The sequence below is a fragment of the Sus scrofa genome, chromosome 18 (assembly GCF_000003025.6).
Source record: "Sus scrofa isolate TJ Tabasco breed Duroc chromosome 18, Sscrofa11.1, whole genome shotgun sequence".
Lineage (NCBI taxonomy): Eukaryota > Metazoa > Chordata > Mammalia > Artiodactyla > Suidae > Sus > Sus scrofa.
This window is the reverse complement of record NC_010460.4, coordinates 48,965,541-48,991,193: the sequence shown is the minus strand read 5'-3', so window position 1 is coordinate 48,991,193 and position 25,653 is coordinate 48,965,541. Positions and strand designations below refer to the sequence as shown.

The 25,653-nt window shown below is 54.4% G+C and overlaps 1 protein-coding gene across 4 annotated transcripts in view; it reads right to left on the bottom strand.

The window, feature by feature from the left end:
* The window catches only part of TNS3 (tensin 3), a 231,497-nt gene that overhangs the window by 201,241 nt on the left and 4,603 nt on the right, over nucleotides 1-25,653 (bottom strand). The gene's annotated exons all lie outside the window — the stretch shown is intronic.

Here is a 25,653-nt window from a genome sequence, read left to right as displayed (position 1 = left end):
CCGTCGTGGCTCAGTGGTTAACGAACCCAACTAGCATCCATCAGGACGTGGGTTCAATCCCTGGCCTTGCTCAGTGAGCTAAGGATCTGGCGTTGCTGTGAGCTGTGGTGCAGGTCGCAGACACGGCTCGGATCCTGAGTTGCTGTGGTTGTGGTGTACGCCAGCAGCTACAGCTCCAATTCAGCCCCTAGCCTGGGAACCTCCATATGCCTCAAATGCGGCCTAAAAAGACAAAAAGACCAAAAAAAAGAAAGAAAAGTACAAAATGTGCTTACTTTACAAAACCACCCTCCAGTGTGTGCTTTCTTACACCTTTTCTGCTCAAAAACAGCCACTGCTTCACTGAAGAACAGGCAGAGCAGGAGTTCCCGGTGTGGCCCAGCAGGCTAAAAACCCAACTAGTATCCATGAGGTTTCGGGATTCGATCCCTGTGGCCTGGGAACTTCCGCATTCCAAGGGCACGCCCCCCCCCCAAAGGGACCCCTCCCCACCACAGGACTCACAGCCTTGCCCTGGGGTGGGGGAAATAATTTTCAGGAAGGGGTGGGGCATTGCAACGATAAATACAGACTAGTCAGTGCAAAACCAAGCTTTCTCCCTGCGCGGTGATTTGACTCCTGGGGAGGGGACTGGAGGCCTGGAGGGGCCCCCACCAGGGATTCTTGTTTCTTACACTAGAATGCCACGCTCAGAGACCTGCCCGAGGTCGCAGCGCTGAACACCCCAGCCCCTGGGCTCCAGGCCTCCTGTCCATCTCAGATGCCCACAGCTCCTGACAGCGTCCCAGGAACCAGCAAGGGCCCCGGCCTATCCTAGTCGACCTCAGAAAATGCGCCAATAGAACACTGGTAGGTGGCCTCTGTTGGGGACTGAGGGGAGGGGACGGTGGCAGGCACCCCCGGCTTTCTCCTCACTCCCCACCACGCATGTCTGCACTAGCACCTGACTCCACGTGCAAAGAGACCCCCAGAATTGGTTCCTAAGGCAAACCCAGAGACCCGCCATGAAGTATTGTGCTGCTTTCAGCTCAGTGCACCAACAGTGGAGAGAACCTGCCCGGTCGCGGCTGCTGCCACTCGTCTGGCCTTTTAATAAAATTCCTCCCCAACACAGGCAGACCTTGTCGGCTGCCCTTCGCAGACACCGTACATTTCACACGTTGGAGGGTTTGCGGCAACCCTGAGCTGCCAGCATTTTTTAGCAACCCAGTCTTTCTGTTTTCTCTTTTTGCCTGCACCTGCCACATGCAGATGTTCCTGGGCCAGGGATCAAAGCCTGGCCACAGCAGAGACCGGAGCCACTGCAGTGACGCCGGGTCCTTAACCTCCTGTGCCATAGGAGAACTCCGGCTTTAATTAAGGATAGGTACACTGTTTTTAGAATAAGGCTATTGCACGCACTTAATAGATGAGTATAGTGTAAACGTTACTTTTATACACACTGGGAAACCAAAAACATTGTATGACTCACTTTATGGCAATATTCACTTTATCGCTGGAACGAAACCAACAATATCTCCCGAGGTATGTCTGAACTAGGGAAATGAAATCCTTCAGAGTGAGTCTTCTGTAACACAGAGGAAAAATCTAGATCACAGTCAGGGCTGGTGACGGTCTGCAAATTGCCAGCACTGCTCTGGACAGAGCTGCCTCTCAGGGAGCACCCCACCCCTAGAAATTTGGTTCTGCGGGGCTATCATCCCCACTGTCGGTGACAAGGGGAGGCTGTGCGAAGATTAACCTAACGATCAAAGCTCCACGGCACAGCGGAGCAGGCCGCCCACGGGTGGTCCCAAGCCCGTGCCACTTCCCCAGGGCAGGGAGTGAGGATGGCAGCCTCAAGCCTGATTTTTTTTTTTTTTTTTGTCTTTTTAGGGCCACGCTCGAGGCACACAGAAGTTCCCACTGGCCTACACCACAGCCACAGGAATGCCAGATCCGAGCCACGTCTTGTCTTCAACCTACACCATAGCTCATAGCAATGCCAAGTCCTTAACCTACCGAGCGAGGCCAGGGATCGAACCCATATCCTCTTGGATCCTCGTTCAGGTTCGTTTCCACTGAGCCACAACGGGAATTCCCTCGTTTCTGTTACTGCCACCATGAACCGGTATTTGCATTCACAATGAGTGAGATAGCCAGGGCTGGGTCCCACCTCCTCTGGGGAAGCCAGGACGTTGGGGTGACTCCCTGGCACCTGCTCACCCTCAAAATCACTGAGGCCTTGACGAAGCCGGGAACATAAATGGCCCCATAAAGTCTACGCTCCAAGAGAGCTAATAATTAAATCCTCTAATTTAACTTCCAGCAAAGCGGGTCTCCAAGGCTCATATGAAGCTCTTGCCTTGAAGTAATCTCTGCTTCACCCAAATCAGGCCCCAAGAAGTTTCCAGCATGTTAAAAGCCTGTTTCCAACAAATACTATTGCTTGTTGCACCTCAGAAAAAAGAAACATGGAGTTCCCCTGTGGTGCAGCGGGTTAATGATCTAGTACGTCTCTGTGGTGTTGCGGGTTCAATCCCCGGCCCCGCACAGTGGGTTAAGGATCTGGCGTTGCCATGGATGCAGCTTAGATTTGACCCCTGGCCTGGGAACTTCCATATGCAGAGGGTTCTGCAGAAAAAGGGAGGGGGAAAAAAGGAAAAAGCAAAATTTCCTTCCACGCCCAGAGCCCAGAGAGCCAGAATCAACATCCACAAGAGGAGAAATCCCTCCTCCACACGCCTGGCCAATGCCTCACTCTCCTGCTGCTCCTCATCCCGAGAGCATCCGCTAGGATCAGCCCCTCCCTAACACCACTTTAAAAATGTTTAAAAAGCATATCCTAAAATAAAATTTTAAAAAAGTATATCCGTCCTAAGTATGATAACCCTTTTAATCCTCCTTTATTTTTTTTTTTTTAATTATTCCATTTCCCGTCCCACCTGCCCAACGGGTCTTCTCATCTGGTGTCTTAAACAGCAATGGACACTGTCCCTCCAGGTCAGACGGAGAAGCGACACTGCCCAGCCACTGCCCCATCACCTGCTTTCTGTGTGTGTCCCTAGCCTCCGCCCACCTCACAGTAAACAAGGCAGGCGTGGGGACCGCGGGCCACTCTCAGCGTGTGCCCTCCCAGGCCACAGGGTGTGCTGGGCACACATTACTGGCGAATGAATGACTGTAAGTCAATAAAGACAGATGCCAAGTTTTAAGGTGATGGTCACTGGAGGCCACACCCTCAGTCACACCTGGGCTGGGCCTTGGAACTTATGGCCCCGTATCTTCTGCCCTTTGATTTCTGATTGGCGAAGTGACAGTGACTCCCAGCGCCCACCACCCGCCCTCCACCGAGTCCCCACAGTTCACCGCGTGGGACGGAGGAGAGTTGATAAGGAAGGTGGTCCCACGGAGGTCCCTTGTGGCTCATGGGGTTAAGGATCCGGACTTGTCACGGCTGTGGCTCTGGTTACAGCTGCGGCCTCTTTGGGGCTGGGGACCTTCAGAGGTCATCCGCGCTCGCTGGAGGATAGCGCTTCAGATCGTTGTTTGGCTGGCAGGCTTTTGCTGCGCTTGCCCGGTGGGACGGGGCAGTGTAGGGTCGGGGCAGGGTGGGGTGGGTGGGGGCAGACCCCGTAAGCTCGGGTGCAGCGCTCTGCCCTCCAGCTCTCCCGTCTCCTCCAGGACAAGCACGAGGTCTCAGGGACCCCCTGCTGTTCAGTCAGCTGGCCAGGGCCACCACGCACCTGCTGTGCAACTTAGGAAGGCCAAGATCAGGGACACAGGCCAAGGTCACTGCCAGCAAGGAGGGCTCAAATGGCCTCAGGGAAACCTCCCTAAGTGGGTGCTGCCACCCATCCCCTTCCACTGGCACCCAGCTGAGCACGGCTGCCCCGTGCACACCGCACACTGACACGCAAGTCCAGTGCTCCCAACAAACCAGACGCATAAGAAGGTCTGGGGACTTAGCCCAGCTCACAGGGTGTGAACCTGGACGCACCACAGGTGCCCCCACTGTGAGGTCCTCAGAGCAGCCCTGGCTCTTGCTCACCCAGAGCCAAACCTCACCAGCTTCTGTGCTGACTCCCCAGCAGACTAAGAGGCTGCCAGACACCCATCTTTAGAGATGGCCCTCCTGGGACCCCCGCCCCTCACCTCCTCTCATCTCCCTTGGAGAGTGCTTGCCCCCTGGGCACCACTAAGTGTCCTAGGCTCTCCTCTATGCCCTTTTCCTCCAGCTGGCGCCTCCAGCCCACCCCACCGCCGCCAACAGCACCCACGCTCTCCAGCACTTCCCTGCTGAGGGATCCCCAGTGTCCAGGCTCCACACCGCCCCCAGGCTGTCCCCTCGGCCTCATCAGCCCCAGCCCCTCACGTGGAGCCCCGGGTTTTCTCCCCACATGCGCTCCTCCCAGCGCCTCTCTCCACAAGTGCCACACAGCAGACATGTCAGCAAGCCCTACAGACCCACCCCCAAAAGACCCGCCCTGGTCTCTCTAACCGCCCCAGTCCCTGCACCAGCACGCGGACTGGCTCTCTGCATCCACAGGCCCTGTCTTAAACAGGAATTGGGCAGGACTTGCCAAAGCTCCAGCAAAACGTGCTACCCAGCTTTCATAAGGCCACGCTGAACAAAAACCCCCAAACCTCTGATCCCGGACCCTCAGGCCACTTGAACCAGTCCCTGCCCACCTGCTGGACCAGCTGCTGCCTCCGGACATTTGCATGTGCTGTTCCTGCCACCCACACCTCCGTGTGACTCACTCTTCTCTTCCTTCAAATATCTGCCCAAAGGTCACACACAGACACACACAGACACACACACCACCCCTGAGAAGCCTTGCGGGACACCCTGTGGAAACAGCGGTCCCACCTCGGCCCTTACTCTCTCCCCCCTACCGCCTTCAGTGTCCTTAAGCTTCTCGTCTTGCTATCCTGGGGGCCCTGGGTGTGGGTCTGTGGGCAGGGCCAGGCCCCCCCCACACCTGCCCCCGACGCCTGGCTTGCACAGGGTTCCTGGTGCCTGGAACAGTGCTGAGCGGGGGCTGAGTGATGAGTGAACGAATGGTGCTCCTGAGGCCCCCTGGCAGACCCCTCACGACCCCATCCAGGTTCCCCACCTCTCAAAGCACAGTAGGGTCATGGGCGTCTGGCTTCCACCCCCTGCCAGCGCTCCTCACGTGGCTCCTGCCTTCCGCCCGGAGGCCCTTCAGCCTAAATGCCAGCACAGGTCTCCCTGCAGATCCCCCCAAAGCCGACGTAGAGGGGTCCTCCAGCTCGCAGCCCATTCAGTGTATACAGTGTCCCTGCCCCGCCGCCCCTCCACGTGCACGGCTGGGAGGGCCCGCACCTGTCTCCGACATGAATGGGTGAGGGAGGCAGGGGACTGGATCAAGGACCCAGGGGCAGGGGGCACAGCGCCCTTTACAAAGCAAACGTGCAGAATAAGTCGCTGCGAGCCAGACCACAGGGAGCCCTGTCCCAAAGCAGGACGGCAAGGCCGAGGGAGAAGCACAAGACACACGCACACCCATGCAGCATCTCCACGGGCAAGGCAGGTGCAAACAAACTCTACACTTCTTCATGTAAAACACGCACATGGTGTACAATTCCACGACCAGGAAGCCATGCTAAGGCAACAGTCGCACAAGTAGATCAAGATTCAGACGGAAGGCCGTGCCTCACGAAGCATGCACAGCAGGAAAAACTGGACACGGTTTGAATAGCCAACGAACGGCCCGAGGCCAAGACACAAAGGAATCTATAAGTCTACACCCCCATAAAATACAGACATCAGGAGTTCCCGCTGTGGCTCAGTGGGTTAAGAACCCAACGGTGTCCCTGAGGATGCAGGTTCAATCCCCAGCCTTGCTCGGTCGGTTAAGGATCCTGCGTTGCCACAAGCTGCAGTGTAGGTCACAGCAGATCCATATTCGTGGACATGGAAGTAGCCATGATAAATTAAGAAAGGCACAAAAGAATCTAAGCGGCTAAGGTTCCATCAGCCCCAGGGGTCTTTCCCCACCTGAGGCACCACGCCACCCAAAGGAGAACTGGTGGTTCTGGGTGACTGATACCGACTTCCGGTCCATTCCCAGCCTTGAGGTGTGAACAGACTCCGTGCAGGGACAGCCAGGGCTCAGCCTCCTGGGCCACCGTGTGAACCCCAGGGGCCCCCTGAAACGCACGGTCCCTGAAGGAGGCATCCCTGGCTTCTCTCTTGACAGGAAAACAGGGCCCCCTGCCACCCAGCAGACGGACAGGCCCTGGCCCAAGCGTGGGCATCTCTCTCCTGGCTCCCTCCCCATGTGCACACTCTCCGCAGGACCCTGGCTGTGTACCCATGTGGTGCCACTGGACACAGGCAGCAGAGCGTGAACAATTCAAGGTCCCTGTCCTCATAGAGCCTACGATCCAGCAGGGGGCCTGGCAGGAACCAGAGAGATGGCATACGACACGGGCCAGAGGTTCTGGAGGAAAATGAAAAAGACAGAAAGTCATGCCAGGAACCTCTGGGGGCAGGGCGCTCCCTGATGGCGGGTGATTTGGTATTTTATACCGAGGACTGAGAAGAGGGCATCAGCGAAGCCTAAGGAACGCCGGGGCCATGGGTGGGGAAGAGCCATCGCAGGTCATGCCTGGGGCAGGGTCGGGGGGACAGAGGGGTCACTGCAGGAGGAAGGGGACCAGGCCAACATAAGGACTTGGCTTATGACTCAGAGAAAAAGAGATGGCCAGAGGTTTTGAGCAAAGGAGTGCCGTGATGGAATTTGAATTGGAGGTTCCCCCTGGTGCCGTGTGACAGAGAAACTGGGGGAGGGAGGCGTGGCAACAGTGTGGCTAAGAACCCCCAGCCAGGGGTGATGGTAGTTGGTAGCTGTCTGTGCCAGGTGGTGGCAGGGCCCAGGGCTAAGGTGGCTGCAGCTGGAACCCACTCTGACCTGCAGGCTGGCAGAGTTCCGTGCTGCTCGGCTGCTGACTTAAGTACACAAGAGACCACCGAGATGAGGGTGGGTAGAGCCCCGTGTTGGCGAGGGTGGGTCTGGGGCTCCAGCAGAGCCCCCAGGAGCCTTCGGCCAGATCAGTGCCCACAACGACAATGGAGGGACACCCGGTGACAGTTCGTTACCCAAGGAAGCACTCTGGAAAGTGATGGAACCATCTCTCTATATCAAGCACTACCAAGAAGTTCAAGCTCCTGGCCGCGCTCACTCCACACCTGTGACTCCCAACTAAGGAGGTGTCTGAAGACAGAGGCGCCAAGCAAGAAGAGGTGACGGGGCCATCCGCAGTGACAGCGGGAAGGAAACAAAGTCCGCCAGACAGAGGTCCATAAACGAACGGAGGTGGCACAGTAACCCCAGCACCTGGCACAGGGAATGCAGCCTTGCGTAGAATACTGAGCGAGCAAATCCATAAACGGAAAGGTGACATGCCATCAATCCTCACGCGGCAGAGACCATGTAATGACAGAGAATGAGTTCTGCTAAGGCGCTTTAAGAGGTGAGGAAACACAAAATGCCAAGTCCGCAGTGCTGCAGGAATTCAACAACGTTCTCTTTGTTAAAAGGGAGGACGGGCAGACCAGACCCCGGGAAGCAGGCTCTCTGCGGGCACGGGAGCTGCCTTTCCTCTACATAGACCCGTGTCACACATGACGGCCTGGTAGTTGCCCCTTTATTAATTTTTTAAAAGGGAAGCGATTAAATAGACATTGAGAAGGCACAGCCTGCTCCCTTATTTGCATAACCCCCTTCCCGGACACATTTTGCTGGCACACCTAATTCATTTGATTCATTCTTTTCTTCCCCTGAGGCTATTTCGGCTGCAAGATAAATTCTCACAAAATAACAGGGATTTGACAAATAAAAGGCCTGCTTTAAAGATGCATTCCCATTAACCTTGCCAAGCCAGGAAGCAGTCTGGAGTTCAGCACAGGAGTGAGAGAAACAATTTGCCTGGGGAAGGAAAGCAATAGCAGCAACAACACACCCACACACCCCAAAACGCTCCCTGCCTCCATTTCAGAAATGGACAATGGCACATGCATACACACGTGTGTACAGATGCACACACAAACATGCATGCCTATACACGTATTCCTATACCCGTGGATGCATTACATACACAAGTGTATGAATACACACGTGTAGGTGTGTCCGTGTGCATATACAGCATGCGCACGCATACGCGCACACGTAAGACACCATTACATAGTGTATGCAGATACACTGCATGTGTGTGAACATGTGTGTGTGCATGCATGGCACGTCCACATGAATGTGCAAATGCGTGTACAGCAATGCTCCTATGCACACATACAGACACAGAGCACTGTGGGTATACATGGGTACCTGCACATGTCTGCATACACACAGGTAATATGCGTGCATGCATACATGCAAGCGCACAGAGAGGGAGGTGAGCAGGTGGGGTTGTGAGTGTGAAGCAGACGTTTGGCTCTTCCGGAACCCTGCTACCCTCTTTTGTAAGATAAAGGCCACTGACTATCACATGCTGAGATCAAAATATGGCCGTCTGTGGTCCACGGCAGGACATGCTGGAGATACTTCGAAATGAAAATATGATCCTCTAAAGATTCTTTTTACTTAATCAAATAGAAACTGGCTACCCTGAGACAGGCCCACATTGCTTTTATCGTCCAGGGCATGTAGAAGTTCCCAGGGCAGGGATGGCACCTGTGCCACAGGAGCCACAGCGACAACACTGGATCCTTAACCCATTGCACCAGAGGGTACAGTTTCTGCTTTGTTTGTCGTCTGCTTGAATTTCCTTTTTTACCCCAATAACTGGGCCCTGACATGAGTTTCTCTTGTGAAGAGGAACCCCTCTCCGCCATGCTTACCGAGCAGAGGGAATAAAGCTGCAGCTTACTTCCCAGACAAATTGGAGGGCGCAGAATTAGATTTCCGAGGTGGGCACACAGTGCAGACACCGGCAGGCCCTCCACACGTTCATGCAGGCCTGGCATGCACGCCACGCCCTACAGAAGCCAACGGCGAGGCTCCTCCCACAAGCGCACTGGTGGGAGGTTCGGCTCTGGGGTTCTGGTTTCAAGGATGCTGCCCCCACGCCCGCACTTGACAATGAGCAAGTCGCAGCTAGAGGCACTGTCCCCATGCAAACCCACCCAGCACGGCTGGACAAGAGCAGGAGACTGAGTCAGAGCAGGAAGAAAAGCCATGGTGGAGCCCCTGACTCAGAGCCTTAGGCCCTCCGGAGAACATCCACCAATCAGAGCCACACCTGAACCAACCACGGGCTCGTCCACCAATCAGAGAAGCACTTATGCCAACAATGGGCTCGTCCACCAATCAGAGCCAAACTTGAGCCAACCATGGGCTCCAGTCATTGAGAAACTTCTTTCGCTTCTTATTCGGTGGGCTTCGTATCCGCATACAAGCACCTCCAACGGTGCAAATGCCACCATCAAAAGGCCCTTGATAAACAGGGGCCACCTTCACCTGCCTGTGTCATGCTCATAGAAGGACCTTTTCACCCAAACGCTTCTTCTTTTAACCCAATCCTCCACCCTCTGCTTTCCAAAGAGTTCTTCTCATCTTTCAAATACAGAAAAAAAAGGAAAAAAAAATGCACAAGGTATAATGACCAAAAAGCCCCTGTTGGTTTCTATTACGTTTTTCAAATATTTTTGACAGCAACACACAGTAAGAAATATATTTTAACCAGCAACTTGGTAAAACATACATATAAAAGGAACTGAAAGATTTTTGGGTTTTTTTTTTTTTTTTAATACCTGACAACTTGAACAGTAATTTTTTTTTTCATCCTAGGTCATTTTTAAGTCCTGAGCGATTTCCCTTGCCACGAATCACTAGGGTGATGTTAGGGGCATTTAGAAACATGAAGCCATCAGTTCTCATTGTGGCAGGGCAGAAACGAATCCGACTGGTATCCATGAGGATGCGGGTTCCATCCCTGGCTTCACTCAGTGCGTCAGGGATCCAGCATTACCATGAGCTGTGGTGTAGGTCGCAGACTTGGCTCAGATCCAGCGTGGCTGTGGCTGTGGCGTATGCCGGCAGCTATAGTTCGGATTCGACCCCTGGCCCGAAAGCTTCCATGTGCTGTGCATGCACCCCCCCCAAAAGAAATATAAGGCATCTTTTTTCTTTCCATTGTCGCCCCCACGGGGGTGGTCACTAAGGTTTACTGGAAGGAGGCAGGGATGCTGTGCCATTCCTGGCAAACCCTCCATCAAAGAATTACTCTGTCCAAAACGTCATGAAGCATGCACTATGGGGTGGCCCCCACCGTTCAAACACATGAAATTTCCAGAGATAGCTACGAACTGGAAGGATGCCCTGTTTCAGGAGGTGGGCAGTGAGCAGGCCCCTAGGACCTCTCCCATCAGTCTGGCAGTAGGTCCTGAGCCCCGGGGCCGCTCCCCACCCCCACCCCCATCAACGAGGCCCCAGCAAGTCCTCCCCTGCAGACAGGGCAAGACTTCCTACAAGCAAGAGGGAAGAAGCGCTTCCAATTTCAGGGCCCCGTGTGGGTTCCCAACATAAAAGGGGAAAGGGAATTTGCTGTCCTGATGGCAGCAAGCTGCAGCAAGCCCGGGGCACAAAGATCAAAGAGGCTGGGCCACCTCCAGGTAATCTCCGCCAGGAAGGCTTCCTCTGCTCACACTGTTTTCTCTTCTTTTCTTAGCCTAAGGCCAGATGCAGAGCCCGTCTGTGGCCCTCCTTTCAGGCTGCCTAGGTACTCCGCGGAGTCTCACACCCTCGCTCCCAGGGGCCCCCAGGCTCTGCTGCCCCACCTTCCTCACAAGTGTCCCTAAGCCCAGATTTCAAAGAGCCTGACGGGCCGCGTGTCCTGTTACAGCCACGTGGTGTGTGGGGCCGGGAAAGGGCTCCGAGTTTTCCCTCTAAGGACACAGGGCTGACGCCCAACTTTGCTTCACCTGTTTGCAACATTCAATTGTGTTTCCTCCCTAAAAAATTGGGAGAGAATCAACCCAGCCCTGCTGGGCAGGAATGGGACAGGAAGGCGACCAGTACAAAGGCACTGACCTCACTCTTGGTCCCAACCATCTCCACCCCTCAATGCCCATCCAAGGGTCCCCTCTGTGCCCAGCTGTGGCACCAGACAGCCTCCTTACTGGGCAGGAGGGGCTCTGCAGGACCTCCGGGAACCAGTCCAAGGACCGGGGCATGGGAAAACCAACCGAAACCTCCCAGAAACCAAAACCACTCCCCAAGGGGAAGCAAATGTGCAGCTTCCACTCAGGCGGGCTGCTTACTTCACTCAAGGGCCATGCTGAGTGAGCGCATCCTTAAGTAAACAGAAGACACTGGGGACAAATGCTCAGATTTGTATAATGAGGGGCGGAGGGAGGTGGAAGCACCGAGAATGGAGACCCAGAGGCAGGGTCAAGGCGGACTTACAGACCTCCTGCCCGCTGGGAGGCAGCACGAGGAGCTGACCTTCTCTTTGGAACCAGGGTGACCCACCCCATAAGAGAGAACAGCCTTCCTGCTCTCCTGGCCTGGCCTCTGTCAAGGTCAAGGGCATGACCCTGGACCTGGCCCACCTGACCCCTGACCCACCCTTAACACCGTACCCCATGGACTCTGAAGGCTGCTCCGTACCTGATCGCTCTGCTCCCCCTCCACCCAGCGTCTTCAGCCAGAGAAAAGGGAGCTGCCGAGTGGACAGATGAGAAAGGATTTGGGAGAGATGCCATAAAATTATGGTTGTCCAAGAGGAAAGGGAGGGGGGGATAAATTCAGAGTATGGAATTAACAGATATATACCACTGTATATAAAACAGACAAGCAACAAGGACTTACTATATAACACAGGGAATAATAGTCAATTGTCTTCTAATAACCTACCATGGAAAATAATCCAAAAAAAATACATGTATAAACGAATCATTTTGCTGTGGAACTATGCCGTATTGTAAATTAATTATACTTTAATTTGTTTAATTTTTTGATTAAAAAAAGAAAAGGGAGGCTGGAGGGGGCCTTACTACGATTCTGATTCTAACACACCTGCTGGAAAAGTCATTTTGAAGCAGTCAAGGAAATTTAAACACAGTATTGCCAATGGGGGGGTGATGCCAAAGAAATACTGTCACCATTAGGTAAGCAAAGTGTCTGCGCCTTCGGACACGTGCAGTATCACCATCTGCATGCATTTTGAAGGTAGACCGTAGCTTCTTTAATCTTGGCTCTGCATGTGGTCCTTAATTCTGAGATGTTGAGCTGAAACTTTCTCAAATTCCTTAGAATTGGAAATGATTATGGTATATGTGCTATAAATTTTCCAAAGTTAATCCGAGTGTGTACACACCAAAGCGCAGGGGAAGAGACACCCTGCCTTCGAGATCATTGAGGCCGTTATCACAGGGAGAGGAGGTGGCGGCAGGCAGAAAGCAAAATCGTAATAAATGTTAAACCTGGCTGTTGGGTTATGTTCCTTCTGCTTTGGGAAATGTTTGAAAATATCCACAATAAAAGATTTATCCCAGGGAAGGAAGCCCTAACCCACAGCCTCCGGTCTGCCCAGAGCTCAAGCTCTAGCCCCTTCCCCGCAGCATCACGGCAGCTCTGTGGGCTGCTCCTGTGAATAAGGAGACCTAGCAGTAGTCACAGCGGCCCCATTTTATAGTTGGGGAAATTGAGGCTTGGGCTGATAAGGTGGGAAGAAAAAGGGGCCGACGCCCTTGCTAAGGCGGACAGGACAAGAATGAAGAGGTGCCAGAGCGTTCCCACTGTGGCGCAGCAGAAACGAACCTAACCAGTATCCCAACTAGTTAGTATCCCAACTAGTTAGTACAACTAGTTAGTACCCCAACTAGTTAGTATCCCAACTAGTTAGTACAACTAGTTAGTATCCCAACTAGTAGGTGGGTTCGATCCCTGGCCTTGCTCACTGGGTCAGGGATCCCAAGTTGCTGTGAGCTGTGATGTAAGTTGCAAATGCAGCTCGGACCCTGAGTTGCTGTGGCTGTGGTGTAGGCTGGCAGCTGTAGCTCCTATTCGAGCCCTAGCCCGGGAACATCCATATGCCATGAGTGTGGCCCTAAAAAGCAAAAAAGAAGAATGAGGTGGTGCCAGGCAGCAGGTGCCTGACAGCCAACCCTGGAGCCCGAGCCCCAGCCGGCTCTGTCACACCGACGCAGTCTTCATGTCTGGGGGGATCATGCACTCCTGATTATCTGATGAAGCTACAAACGCCCGGAAGCCAGAGCCCACACACCCAACGTCACATTCAGCTTGAAGGTCTCACAACGCCCAAGGCCAACCACGGCCCCCCACAAGAACCCCAGCCTGGACGCACCCCCCCAGGACTGCAAGAGCTGGCCTTGGGGCTCCAACACTCCATAGCGCACCCCCCAACCCCCTGCCCCCTCCTGTGAACTGCAGGCACATGGACACCCTCGGCCACCCAATGTGACATCACCAAATCATCACACCACCTCCGTGACCCGCTCCTTGGCCAGGTCACCGAGCAGGGCTGGGGCCAAGTAGGCAGCTCTTTCCCAGGGGGCCGACACAGGGGTTCCCCAGCCTCTCACTCCCTAACGTGCCCGGCTCCCAACCAGAGCCCAAGGTGCAGGAAAAGCCCTGTGAGAGCTGGGGACCAGGGGACAATCCCTCCTGTCCCTCGAAGGCCTCAGGTAAATAGGAAACTGAGCCCACGTGGCAAATGGGAAGCCCCACTGTAGACGCACGTCGCAGTTTCCTTGGTGACGGCTGAGCCCTGCTTCGGGACTCACCAAGGACCTGCGCAGAGGGGCTGGGACTCTCAAAGCCAAACTTCACAAAATCTATAAAAGTCACAATTTCTCACCTCCTCTCACCTCTCCACACACACCCCCGACCCTTCGCAGGGGGTGACGGGAAGGCTCTGAGAAATTTTAAAAAGTTCTCCACTGACTGACTGTTTACCACCCCAGGATCTAAGCATCTAAGTCCAGCGGGGCCTTGGGGACCCTTCCTTGTCCCCGAGAGGACAGCTGCTCACTCAGCCTCTCTCTTCTAACTCGCTGGTGGGAGCAGGGCTACACCACGAGTCTGTGTGTGGACGGAGCCCCTGGACCAACGAAGCACTGGCTGTTCATGGGCTTCACAGCCTTCTCAAATCCTTTTATTTACTTATTTATTTATTTATTTTTGTCTTTTCTAGGGCCACACCCGCGGCATATGGAGGTTCCCAGGCTAGGGTTTAAATCGGAGCTGCAGCCGCCATTCTACGCCAGAGCCACAGCAACATGGGATCCGAGCCGTGTCTGCAACCTACACCACAGCTCACGGCAATGCCGGATCCTGAACCCACTGAGCGAGGCCAGGGATCGAACCCGAAACCTCGTGGTTCCTAGTCGGATTCGTTAACCACTGCGCCACGACGGGAACTCTGGCTTCTCAACATTTTATCTTCTCTCTGTCATATATTTCTTTTAAAATACATTTTGAATATATTTTTGAATGCATATATAGGTGTATATGTGTACTTCTGCATGCTTTTAGAAGCATCTGGGGAATCGGGAAAGACATGACGCCAGGAAAAGAAGTTAAAATTCTGCGGGTTCGCAACACGGATTTGGAGCTTCCCACGATGACTGTTAACAAGCACACATGTCAGAGGCTAAAAGGCCAGACGTCCTGGGCGCCCATGGGCTTCCCCACAGGTGTCCACCCGGGACGGCAACACGCGAGCACCACACTCCCACACCAAGGCCAGGAAGACTGCGGGCACCAGACAGAGGACCAGCCCTCTGCGGAGCCACCCTGGTTCCAGGTTTGGTCTCTTTACGGTGAGGTCCCCGTGAACCAGTTGTCTTCACAAACATCACGGGCTCCTCTCCCAGCTCACGAATGAGCAGACGGACCCTCCCGAGAGGCAAATCCACGGAGCCGGGGTCACACGGCAGCTCTTCTACATCCTCCAGCCACACCTTCTTACTTCTGGAAGAAGGTGGCCACTACCCAGTCCTGGAGCATCTTCCGGGCTCTGCATCTGTCCTCACAGCTGGGCACCTGCTCAGAGGCACATCAACTGACAGCCGGAGTCGGTACGGCCACGAAGCAAGGGGTCCAGGGGCCGTGAGACCCAGTGGCAACTCGGCCTCATCGCTCGGCCTTCTACTCCCAGGACCCCACCTCGGAAGTGCTGCTGAGCACGCAGTCTAACCCCTGGTCGTCTGAGAAGCAAACCCTGACCTAGGACATTGGCCAACAGCACATCGGGGCCCCCTGCTCGTCTCAGGAAGATGAAGCCGCAGTAAGGCAGGGCCGGGAGCAGACACAGGAGGAGTTGGGAGAGGACAAGGTGAGGCCTGGCTCCTTGGAGGCCTTTCACGGCCACTCGGTGCTTTCTAGAGGGACAATGGATGACGACGTGGTCCCGGGGCTGGAGCACGTGCTCCCACGCAAGGCCGGAGGTCACAGGGAGGGGCTGTGCCACTGCTGAGGGGCTGTGCTCCGCTGGTATCAGCAAGAGGCCAAACAGTGAAACAGACGGCGCTCGCGCCCACAGGGCACACCGAGCAAGGATTCAGAGGGAAAGCCTGGTCTGCCCCCCCATCCACCAGGGGTCTTGGTGCTTTCAATCACTAAGTTTGAGGTGGTCTGTGTCACAGTGGACAGCAGGCGCAGTCACCCATGCCAAACCAGAGCGGCCTGCAGAAGTCATGCCAGGCGGCAGCTCCAGGCCAACAAGGCACCGGGGCCCAAAGCATCGCAGTTCAACAGGTGGGTATTTCTCCGCTTCAGCCATGATGGCAAACACCCCTTGTGTGCCCTCGCTGCCAATGGGACAATGCTCAGAGCTGAGCCCAGCTCACGACGATGGCCTCGGAAATGGAATGCAGCCCACTTTCCCTCAATGAGATTCTGCCAAGATTATCTCCGGCACCACGTCCAATTATATAAAGAGACTCCAAGAAATGGAATTAGAATTATTTGATCAACGGTGGATATAGGAGAGATGCTTGAACAACCACATCCCGTAAGCCGGTGGCCCGCCTGGTGCTAAAGTGGGCCACTGGGTAAAATGGTCCCATCGGCTGTGTGGACAGCATGGAGACGCTGTGTCTTTCCAGGGGGACTCCTAACTGCCTGCGGAACAGGCGTCAGTCTCTCAGGCTGTGTGTGGAGAACGGACTTCTAGATTCACCCAAAGATGAATAGGAAGACAGCGTTGATGGGTTCAAGTCGGGTCACTTTATCAATACTTTGCACAGGAAGGTAGGTGTCAGGGTCGGCCAACTCTATCAGTGCCCGAAGACAATTCATCCGTGGCCAGTTACGCCCCAAGCTGCCATCAGGGGTGGGAGAGCCCAGCCAGGGGCCAAAGGCTCTAGCTCTGGACGTTCCCGTCGTGGCTCAGTGGTTAACGAACCCAACTAGTATCCAGGAGGATGCAGGTTCGATCCCTGGCCTTGCTCAGTGGGTTAAGGAGCCAGCGTTGCTGTGAGCTGTGGTGTAGGTCTCGGATGTGGCTCGGATCCTGCGTTGCTGTAGCTGTGGTGTAGGCTGGAGGCTACAGCTCCGATTCAACCCCTAACCTGGGAACCTCCATTTGCCACCAGTGCCAAAAAAGGACAAAGGCTCTAGCTCTGGGCACCTCCTGATGTAAGGTGGGCAGACTACTCCACCTTACACCTACACGCGTGATCCCAAAGGTGATGACAAGACTCAGACAAGCCAGACTGCGGGATGTGCTAGGAGGAAACTGCCCTGGGCTCTTCAGAAAGTCCACATGCAATGGCCCCTATTTTCAGAAATAAAACGGCCCCTATTTTCAGAAGACAGGATTGTCAGCATAGACAAGGCCAGGAAATCTACAAAATAAAACTCCTAGAATTTATAAGTGATCACAGGAGACAACATAAACATGCAAAAGTCAACAGGATGTGGGGAGCTCCCATCATGGTTCAGGGGTAACAAACCCTACTAGTATCCATGAGAACGCAGGTTCAATCCCTGGCCTCACTCAGTGGTTTGAGGATCCTGCGTTTCGATGGCTGTGGTGAAGGCCGGCATCTGTAGCTCCGGTTTGACCCCTAGCCTGGGAAACTTCCATATGCCACAGATGCGCCCCTAAGAGGCCAAAAAAAAAAAAAAAATCTGTATTTCCATGTACTAGCAATGAACACACGGAGGCCAGAATGAAACATAACAGTACCATTTGTAATTGTTCAAAAAAAATGAATTACTTGGGTGTGACTCTAACAACGCTTACATAGGACTTAGATGCTGAAATCTACACGACACTCATGGACGAAACCAAAGGTCTAAACAACTGGGGAGACATACACGCTCGAGGACTGGAGACACACTTAGCAGAGACGGCCCTCAGTGAGCGAATGAGCTGGGGTCCCTCCACACCGTGGAGCAGGACTCGGCGATGAAACGGAAAGAACGACTGATACAGAGAAAACCTGGATGGATCGCTGGAGGATTAAAGACACCGGCCCCAAGATGCCTACATACTGTACAGTCCCGTTTAAGCAACGCTCTTCAAAACGACACGGCCGCAGACAGGAAGATGCGTGGCCGCCGGAGCGACGTTCGGGCGCAGGTGGGTGGGAAGTGGGGGGGGACGTACGGGGCCACGAGAGGGACCCTTGGGGGAATGGAATGTTCTCTACCCTGATCCTATCGCTGTCATCATCCCGGTTGTGCTGCGGTCCTACCGTTTTTGAAGATGTCTTCATAGGAAGACACGGGGTCAAGGTACACAGGAGCGCTCTGTCTCATTGCTCACGACTGCCTGAAGATTATCTCAAAATTAAAATTTTGATAAAAAAAAGTCTTCCAAAAAAAAAAAGTCATGAAAAAGAATAACATGAAATAAAGCAAGCAGGAGGCCCACTGCCAGTTTCGGAGCACAGAAGGGCAGAGTCAGCCGGTGTCACACGTGAACCACGACGGGACAGCTAGCAGATTAAGGACGGCACGATAGCACTTCGGGGGCTAACAGTGAATAGCTGAGGAAGGACGGGCCGTAAGCCGACGGGACCAGGGCCTTCGGGTTGAGGGGTGTCAGTTTCTGTTCTCAGGAAACACAGGCACTTGCGGGTGAAGTTCGAGATGCGCACAGCCTCTCAGATGACGTGACTAAAGATGAAGCTAATGTGACCAATTGGCCCCAAAAAAGGCACTTCTAGGTGAAGGGTGGACAAGTGTTCATACTACTAGTCTCCAGAAACTGTAAACATTTCCCCCAAGAAAGTGGGACGAAAAAATCTTTTCAGTTCCATAAGCATCCAGCGCTGTGTCGTCCTCTGCAGTTTCCTCCTCCTTTCACATTAAAGCACAGATCCAGCCAACATCAAGTTCCCAGCGTCCCAAACGACGGCACAAAAGCCTTCCACGCGGGAGCCAGAGGCCCCCTGGGCCCCCAGACAGGGAGCCTCCGGCCGATGCGGCCTCGGTCTCAAAATGACGGTGAGAATTCAGAATGAGATGGTCGGAAGTAACTAGAGATGAATATGACCAGGGCTGCGATGGGGGGATCCCGGCTCTGACCCCGCCATCTTCAGGACCTTCCCAAATCGTGTGTTCCTCAGGACCCATCAGCCCCATCGGCCTTAGGACTCCCCGCCAAGCCCATGGTCCTCAGGACCCATCCCCCACCCCGTGTTCCATAGGACCCTCCAATCCTGGGGTCCTCAGGACCCCCCCTTAACCCCGTGGTCCCAGGACCCACTAGCCCCATGGTCCTTACGATCCGCTCCCAATCCCATGGTCCTCAGGACCCCCCAGTCCTGGGGTCCTCAGGACTCACCCCTAACCCCTCGGTCCCAGGACCCCCAGCCCAGGGTCCTCAGGACCCGGCGAGGCTGTTGCGCTGCATACAAGCTGAGACGCAGTCGAGCCAGAGCCCTGCTTCTTCAGACTGTGAAGATGCATCCTGTCCAGGATACAGTTGGCACTCAATAAATGTCAGCTGCTGGGAGCAGGGAGGGAGGGAGGGAGAGCAGGAACAAAGGCGTCACCTCTGACAGGGCCTCGCACAGTCAATAATTAATGTCAGCCCCCCCCACCATCTCCCCACCTGGGGCAAGGGGGCGGGGTGCAGCTTTTATTCCAAGCAACCCCCGGGTTTATGCGCCGAAGCCCCACCGCCTCTCATTTACCAGGCTGGGGAGAGAGCAGTGTCACGGAGACGGAGGAAGGTGATGGGGGTCCCGGGTGAGCCCGGACCAAGACCCGACGCCACCACTTTGAGGCAGGACAGATGGACGCACAGTGAAGACAGCGCGTGGCTGGTAAACAGCACACACCTGCCACCACCCCTCCCGCCCGCGCTGCCTGCGAGGTACGTGCCTCCAGGCAGCAAGGGTACCGCACGGCACAGCCAAACCTCTCTGCAAAATGTAGCCGTTTCTCAAAACGCATTCAGTCCCACAGAAAGCATTTGCGAACGTGATCTGGGCAGCCTGGGCCAAAAGCATCTAAGGGCACAAGCCAACCCTTTTCCCAGCAGGAGTCCGACGGATGCCCAACATTTTTATAAGAACAAAACTCTCGTTTAAATATCAGACAAGAGATTACACATGGCCCGCGGGGCTGTAGCGAGACTGGAATCCTTTCTGAGAGGGACACAAAGGCGATAATTCTTGCCATTTTACAGCGTGCATTTCAAGGAACCCCCCAAAACACTCTGTCCAAACTGAATATTCTTTTGTGCTACCAGGATGGTAAAGGAGCGGCTTTGTATTCCCAGCTCTTGCCAGGGAGCCCCCACGGCTTCCGAGCAGGCATCTTCCACGCACTTGGGTGGCTGTCTTCCAAGAAAAGACTAGCGGGCTAGGGTCTCAGGTCTGGAGGGAAGCGGTAGGACCCTCTGGAAGGTCATGGAGCCCCTGCAAAGCGACACTCCAAGAAAGAAAGAAATGGTGACCCTGAAAAAATGAATGAAACCCTGCGAAAACTTGCCAGTGCCTCCTTCTCTTCCAGAAAAGAACCAGCTTCAACTGTCTCCTCCCTCGGTGAAGCCTTAGAGAAGGGAGGCGCCGGGAGGGTGGCCTTGCCCAAGGTCACGCATCTCTGAGCTCCTTTCAAAGCCCTTATCATGAAGATAAAGGAAGCCTTGGTTCTCGTCCTTGGAAGAGCTGGGATTTTAGTAAGGAGAGAGACAAATGGAATAGCCCCATCCCAGAGGACATGAGAAGATGCAGGACATGCTAACTGGGCGTCAGGAAGGGTGGCACGGGCCTCTGACTGCCAGGGTTCCACCCAGAGGACACCGGCCTGCGTGAGAGCTCAGGGACCCCACACCCTCCCAGGAGGTGTGTCTCAGGGAGGTGGGGTAGCAGGACAGAAAAGTCTTCCCTGGATTCAGCTCCTCAAAAGGCTGATTAAAGACAAAAGAAAAGGAATGGGAGTTCCCCTTGTGGCTCAGTGGGTTAAGAACCCGATATAGTGTCCGTGAGAATGCAGGTTTGATCCCTGGACTTGCTCAATGGATTTAGGATCTGGTGTTGCCACAAGCTGCGGTGTAAGTTGCAGATACATCTTGGATCCGGTACTGCTGTGGCTGCGGTGTAGGCCAGCAGTTGCAGCTCCAATTCGACCCCTATAGCTCAAGAACTTCCATATGCTGCAGGTGCAGCCCTAACAAGAACCGAGTGTGTATTCCAGAGGACCTCAATACGAGAGGTCCTCACGCTCCCCCCAACAACCCAGGGAGGCCCTTCCTTCCAACCCCGTGTTCAGCAACATTTCAGAGGAGCAAGGTGACGGTCCCAGGGCCACAGGGAGAGGCAGGACACAGGCCACGGCGGTGACTGCAGAGCACGCTCGCTCCCTTTCTGCCTCAGCCCCAGGCTAAACAGGCAGGACCGCCCCGCTTCCAGCAGCCCCATGGGACACAGAGAAGCTGACGTTCTGAAGGGCACTTGGGTCTGATGGACAGAGCACGTCGGAGGCCAAAGGCAGGCAGGCAGTAGACCCAGGGGTCACGGGAGAGCAGGCAAGAAACATCACCATTGGCCAAGAGTCTTCATCAGCTACAGCCCGTTTGCCCAGCCATCTTGGCAATGAAACCTGAAAGCTGAGCCTGTCTGGACCCCACCGCAACGTTATTAGTTGCAGAGCTTTCAGCCCCAACACGTTCGAGCTGGACAGGAGCCAAGATTCTAGGTCACAAAAACTCCCAGAGCCAAGGTCAGCATCACAGCAGCTCCAGTGCCCAGAATCCCATCAGCACCCAGCAGGCCACAGGGTGCCGGCCCGCCCCGAGCCTTTGTAAAGACACAGCCTGGTGAGGGCCATGCCACCTCCACCCACAGTGGCCCAGAGGCCCCAGAGCACAGGAAAGAAAACTGGGCCCCTTGGAGCAGGACGAGCAGCCTGGGTGAAAGGGCTCTGTCCCTGCCAGGCCTGGGGCTGTACCCATGTTCCCACAGGCTACACCCCAAATCAGAAACCAGCAGGCTCCATAATGCTCCAACCACTTGGTCCAGCAACTGGGGCTGCCTTTGCAGGCCGCACTCAGGAACATTCCTGCGCTGACTCCCTGCGCCCACCCAGGCTCCCATGGGCCCCTGAGGTGGCCAGTACTCAAGGCAGACCCTCGACCCCCACTGGTGTGGAAGGCTAAGGCTTGGACACAGCGTTCCCAGTTTAAAGACTGGAATGCCCATTTCTTCTTCTTTTTTCTCTTTTTTCTTTTTAGGGCTGCGCCTGCAGCATATGGAAGTTCCCATGTTCAGGGTCAAATCAGAGCTGAAGCTGCCGGCCTACACCACAGCCAGAGCAACACCAGATCCTTAACCCACTGGGCTAGGCCAGGGATCGAACCCACATCCTCATGGAGACTATGTCAGGTTCTTAACAATGGGAACTCCCCCTGTGTCTGCTTATTCCTCCGCCTCCCTCAATCCCTGCCCTGCTCCAGGAACACACCAGGCAGTTCCAGGCCTCCACCCTCACTGACCTGCCAAGAGCCCAGGATTTACTCTCTCGCCTCCTTCAGCCCAGCAGCTCCTTCTAAAGAAGCCCCACCAGGCCACCCTGGAGAGCCCAGGGCCCAGGACCTGAACCCAGGGAGCCTCCATAAACTGGGGACAAGGTAAGGACACCCACCCCACTCAAATCCTCCGGGCCCAACCAATGCTGCAAATGCCCACATTGGAAAAGATGCCAGCAATTCTGGTCCAACGTGTTCTGGCACCAGGGGCAGGGCCTCCTGGTTGGCATTCCTGACCTGAGATTGTGAACACATTCTCAGAGGATAAAAATTAACCAGCGGCCTTGGGCCTTGGGCCCCAGAGGCTCCGCTTACCGACGGGAGAGCTGCCCCCGCTCCGAGGCACAGCCACGTGCACCCACCTCACGGAGGCCCGACGGCGCAGGGCCCGGGTCTGCGCTGTTCCCGAGGAAACCCTGCAGAACTGCACTCATACATACATCATAGGTTCTGGCATGCAGGTCCCAGACTGAACCATTTATCCAAATTAAAACCATTCTCCAGAAACAGAATCAGACCCTTTTAATTGAAAATAAAACCCAGCAACCCCAAAGGCTCTTTTTTTTTTTTTTTTTAAATGAAAGACATTCTTCCTGCTTTCTCATTCCATTAATCACTGAGTTTACACAATCTGTCAAAAGAGCTTGGTGAGAAGTCTCCTGCTTCCTTTCCCTGCAGGCCTGCTTTTCCCCAGCGGGCGCCAACCCGGCCAGGAATTCGCGGACGCTGGGTGAGAGCACCAGGACGATTCAGCCAGCCTGCTCGCTGTTTCTCAACTGCAACCCAGCAGAACACCTCCAGGGACTTCCGAGAACTTGTGGTCCCTGCTGGGGACACAGGCCAAAGAAGTGAGAGCAGAGACCCAAACAGATACATGCCCCCTCGTGTCCAGGGCAGCTTAACTCACAAAAGCCAAAAGATGGGGGCAACTCAAGAGTCCGCTGGAGGCTGAACGGATCAACAAAATGTGGTCTGTATGCACAACAGAGCATGGGTCAGCCTTAAAAAGGAAGGAGACTCTGGAGTTCCCACTGTGGCACAGCAGTTTAAGGATCTGGCATCGTCTCTGCAGCACTGAGGGTTGCTTCGGAGGTTTGGGTTCAATCCCCGGCCCGCTACAGTGGGTTAATGATCTGGCATTGTGGCACAGGTCACAGCTGTGGCTCAGATTCAGTCCCTGGCCCAGGAACTTCCATATGTCACCAGGGCGGCCAATAGAGAAAAAATGAAGGGGGAAGGAAATTGTGGCACATCCTACAACATGGATGGACTCTGAGGACATGACGTTAAGTGAAATAAAAGCCAGTCACAAAAAAACAAATACGGGGAGTTCCCGTTGTGGTGCAGAGGAAATGTATGGGACTAGTATCCATGAGGTTGCGGGTTTGATCCCTGGCCTCACTCAGTGGGTCGAGGATCTGGTGTTGCTGTGCACTGTGGTGTAGGTCACAGATGTGGCTCGGATGCTGAGTTGCTATGGCTGCAGTGTAGGCTGGCAGCGATAGCTCCGATTCAACCCCCTAAGCCTGGGAACTTTCATATGCCGCAGGTGCAGTCCTAGAAGGCAAAAAAAAAAAAAAAAAAAAAAAAAACGAAAAAACGAAAAAACAAATACAGTGCAATTCCTCTTCCATAAGGCACCTAGAGTAGTCAAATCCACAGAAACAGAAAGTAAAATGGTGGGTGACAGAGGCCGGAGGTGTGGGGGCGGGGGTGGGGGAGGGGAGGAGGAATGAGGAGTTAGTGTTTAATGGGGCAGAGTTTGTTTTGCAAGATGAAAACTGTTCTGTGTTAGGACGGCGGTGGTGACGGTTTCCCAATAGGAATGTACTAATATGCCACCGAACGATACACTTGACAATGCTTATGGGTATTTTACCACAATCAAAATAGTTTGTATTCTTTGACCTCGAACCTTAGAAGTCCTTCCAAGACTATGACTGGTCAGGATCTTGCCCAACCAGGGCCGTGCAAGGATGCACACAGGCTGTGTGTGACCAGAGGACAAATGGGCATCACGCGCATCATGGCACGTCCACATCCTGGCACTGCCCTGGCATCAACACTCGTGTGTATGCAGAGTGAGTGGCAGGCGGGGAAATGCTTCTATGGCCACACAGTGGCTAAAATAATACATACATAGGATCTCAACTCAGTAAACCTCAAACGCACAGAATGTACACAGCATTCGAGTGAAAACATTATCCCCGACTGGTAATATTAGGACATTTTTCCTGCATTCTTAACATTTCTCTCTCTTTTCCAGCAAGCATTTAAGACAAAAATTATTTCGTAGAAAAAGAGTCAAGGTAACAAAATCCTACTGTATATAGCACAGGAAACTACATCCAGTCTCCTAGGAGAGACCTTGATGGAAAATAATACGTGTGTGAGTGTGTGTGTGTGTGTGTGTGTGTGTGTACGCTGTTACCTTTCTGTACGGCAGAAATTGCAAATCAACTTCACTTTAATAAAAGAAAAATTAAAAGAGAAATAGTTTTCCAGACAAGTAAAAGCAAGAAAGGAAGGAAGGTTGAAAGGAAGAAAGAAAGCCTAAAAGTCACTTAGGAAGTAAAGATACGTCCATTACCCGGAATCTTCTCCCAGCCCCAAGCGACACATCCCCTCACCCCTGAAAATCACGTGCCTAACCAGCTGAGCGCCTTACTCAGCCCTCAGCCCAGCAGAGGTGCGTGTCCGCTTCAGATCTTTCCAGAGAAGATAAACTGGAAACACACCTGTCCAAGATCATCAGCCAGCTCCTGGGCCCCCACCACCGCCTCCTGTTATCACAAAGGCTTGCGCCCAGGGGGCATCAGATAAAGCCGCCAAGAATGGGGAAGTGATGCTTCGGTGGGTGGGAGACCCCGGGGCTATGAAAATTCAGTAGGACCAGAGCCGGCAGAAGGGACCGCCAGGGCCAGGCGGGCAACCCCACAGCCAGACAGCGCTGGGGGAGTCCCAGGGAGGGCAGCGATGTCCCCAGGCTGCAGGTGGGGAGCCAGCCGAGAAGGCAGTCGCAGGACAAAGGGCGCCTTTACCCCAGGTCTGCGGTGGTCAGAGCCCGGCTCCTTCCTCCCAGCGCGCTGCCTGCGCCGTACCTTTGATGTGTGGCCAAAATCACCAGGGGCGAGGGGTGAGCGCTCAGGAAGGCTGGGAGAAAGGTGATGGATTAGGAGCGGAGGAGAAGGGCAGCACGGAGTCAATGGGACCCTTTTGTTCCCGCGGCCCGTCGGGAAGGAATGTGTACAGAACGCAGACGCCCCAGTTAATGGCCCAGCCTGGCCCCGGGGCGACATGCACGGCCAGATGTGGGCCGCTCCCCCGCGTCCTGTAAGCCTCCACTGCCAGTGAGATGCAACACAGAGCAGCTGTGTTCCAGGGTAACTAACGGGGGGCGGGGGGGGGGGGACGCAGATTCCTGAGCCCTCCTGTGTGCCCAGGGCACAGCTTCCTCTCCCGGCTGCACCGGAAGCCTTGGCCTCTGCCCCTTCTCGAGAGCCTGGCTCTCTCCCACTGGGATGCAACCATCTCACTCCTGGGTCTTGAAAACCTCAGGGCGGGTCTTGCCTTGTCCATCCCTGGTTTCCGAAAACCTACACTCCAGAGGTACCAGGTCACGCCCTGCTGCTGCCCGGAGATGAAATGAAAGGAGGGTCTCGCGAGCTGGCCGGGAGGGGCACCAACTGGCATCAG